This window comes from Carya illinoinensis, chromosome 15 (assembly GCF_018687715.1).
Source record: "Carya illinoinensis cultivar Pawnee chromosome 15, C.illinoinensisPawnee_v1, whole genome shotgun sequence".
Lineage (NCBI taxonomy): Eukaryota > Viridiplantae > Streptophyta > Magnoliopsida > Fagales > Juglandaceae > Carya > Carya illinoinensis.
Genome location: NC_056766.1, coordinates 28,609,060 through 28,612,000, shown reverse-complemented (window position 1 = coordinate 28,612,000; position 2,941 = coordinate 28,609,060). Strand labels below are relative to the sequence as shown.

The window sequence follows — 2,941 nt, the reverse complement described above, 5'->3', positions numbered from 1 at the left end:
CTTTGTACCCAGACGACTTTCAGGGACGAAATAAATAATAAAATATCAAAATAGAATATAAGTATTAAATATTGCAGCATCAAATTAGCCGAAAGTTTGTCCCTATTCCCTACGATATTATATATATATATATATATATATACCATGCGAGAATCTTTATCGTTGGCCCTTTCACTCTCGTCTTTCTACTTCTTGACCGTCGTTGTAGCTCGGTTTCGTCGAATGTTTTAAATTCTGTTTTGACGATTATTATGATTTGAGATATGAAATCTCAATATTGATATATTTTAATATGCTGTTTTTGAATTAATTATATATTATATATAAATATTTAAAATTATAAAAAATTAAAATTATATAAATATAATTTATATTTTATAATTAATTAAATATTATCTAGATTTAAAATTTATAAAAATATCATTCAAATACAAAAATATTACAAAAACAATATAAACAGAATAGGGCTCAAAATGTCAATTTTAACTGGAGTGGTTGTAATTAGAACTGTTCATCCGGGCCGAATGGTCCGGAATCTGGTAAAACTGGATTCCAGTTTCGGGTTTCGGCCGGGATTTTATCCAGGCCGAAACCCGGATTGCAAAACCCGGACCTATGTGGTTTGGGTACGGATTTAAAATCCGGATACCAGATTAAACACCCGGTACCCAGTTTAATTTTTTTTCCCCCAGCTAAATATCCCCCCCCTCTCTCTCTCTCTCTCGTTCATCTAACATTTTGAAACCCTAGCCGCCGCTTTACTCATTCTCTCTCGCTCTCATCAGTCGTGGGGACCTTCTCCAATCGAAAGGTCATCCCTCTCTCCATCTTCTAGTATTCTGTCGGCAGCATACTCGATGGAGGCCGGCCTCATCATCAGTCCCTCTCTCGCTCTCATCAGTCATGGGGATCGACCTACCTGTTGTTGCCAATGACACAGCTGGGCAGAATACTCGATGGAAGGTTACCCACAAGGTTAGCCACAAGTAGATACCAAGTTTTATAAGTGTAAGAATTTGATTCCATTTCATATAGCCATCGTAGGCATACCTCTTTTTTTTTTTTTTTTCTTTTTTTTTTCCATATAAGTGTAAGAATTTGATTCCATTTCATCACTCCGGCGTTTTTTTTCTTCTTTTTCCAGATTTGCAGTGGGTCCCAAAGCAGTGGATGCCGGTGGCTATCGGGGAGATCTAGCAGATTGCTCTATCTGGGTTTTCTTCATCCGTGGGTATGTTTTTTTTTTTTCTCTATTTTTCTGTTCTCTCTTTGGTGATTTTGAGTTTTTTTTTAAAGAGGATGTTTGAATGTGTGAGAAGTATTCAGTTGTGATGGGTTTTAGAGCTTCAGCTTGTCAAGTACTGGTTTACTGGTTTTTGTCTGCCAGGCTTATTTTTATTGATTGATGCATTGATAGCATTTTGCAAATCATTGAGAGTTTTACAAGATTGGTCACATATAAAGCACTGCATATTATATAATATATATATATATATATATGTATATATATGCATTTGAATGCACTGCCGAGGAAGCTTATGCATGGAGTCAGCTAACACAAGCATGCTTGAGTGTTTCATGTTCTTCATGCCAAATATATCATATGTGCAACTTCTTTTTTCTTATATAAGGAATCTTCGATTGTTTTGCTTGAAATTGTTAAGCTATTGTTTCTCCTCTAGATGACCAAGAATGACCTTTTTTCTGTTTATTCATCTTTGTTACCCATAGGGCTGAGCCATTTTTGCTAGTGGTAGTCCATTTCCTCCTGTTGACAGAGGTAAATGCCTATTTTCTTGATTTAATGATATTTTATTACTTTATTGATTTGGGTCTGTTTTGATGATAATGTTTAAATGAAAGAATCTTTGAGTAGTTTTATGGCTTAGATCTGGGTTTATAGAATCTTTGAGGAGTATATATATATGTTTTATGGAATATGGATCCATGGGTTTGTTTGTTTGCTTTGCAGAGGTGTATTGAGAATGCACCCTCGTGTCTAGCATGTGTATAGCTTTAGATAGCAAAGCATAGCTCTTTGTTTCTTGTACTTGCATTGTTGTGTCTGTCTTTAGATAGCAGAGCATAGCTCTATTTATTGAACTTCCATTGTATTCAAGTGTTCTCTGAAACTGAAAGGACTTGATGCATCTGAACATTCTTTCCATGATCCTTTATTCCAGACCTCAATTTGTTGTAGAATAATTTACTGATAAATTTTTTTTTGTTGTGTAATGATTTGTGCATGTTTATTATCCTCAAGTTGGTCTGTGTTTTAACTACATGGAAGCCAGTTGGTCTTGAATGTTTTGATAAAATGGAATAGGTGGCATCATCTTTTTCATTAATAATGAGTTTCTCTTTTGATGTGGATTTGTGAGTGAATTGCTTGCTAGTGGACCTGAAGGACCCATTCCATCATCTATTTTTCCTCTTTGAGTTTTCTTCATTTTCATGGGTCTTGCAGTAAAATAGGACTATTAGATATGTAATTTTCATAAATTGTAATTTTGTGTTTTATAATGTAATGTATAAATATCAAATAATGTAATATGCAGGGAATTGCATTAAATGTTGCATGCATTTTACATGATAAATATCAATTTTTTTTTTCATGCATGGTAATTAGTTGTTTCTAACTTTAGTTATTTTTACATAAAATTTAGTTTTCCATTTTGATATATTTAATTATATTTTGGCTTTATATATTAAAAAAATTATGCTTTTCAATATTTTTTTAGAAAAATTGTGGTAGAATATAAGCTTTTAGATTAAAAAATATATATGCTTTTTACGTTTTCAACATTATCCATTTCTTGAAGAAAAAATAACATGCGTTTTTGTTATTAAAAAAAACAAAAAAACAGGTTGATTCCGGAACTCGGATTTCCGGATTGTACAAACCCGAATTTACCCGGGTTTCGGTCTGGGTTATAACTCG

General features: G+C 33.1%; 1 long non-coding RNA gene across 1 annotated transcript; it reads left to right on the top strand.

Annotated features, from left to right (window-relative positions):
* Nucleotides 1-561: 561 nt before the first annotated feature.
* Nucleotides 562-1,428, top strand: LOC122295642. Its single transcript, XR_006238195.1, has 2 exons — nt 562-975; nt 1,145-1,428. It is a non-coding gene; the product is annotated as an uncharacterized LOC122295642 (long non-coding RNA).
* Nucleotides 1,429-2,941: the final 1,513 nt, after the last annotated feature.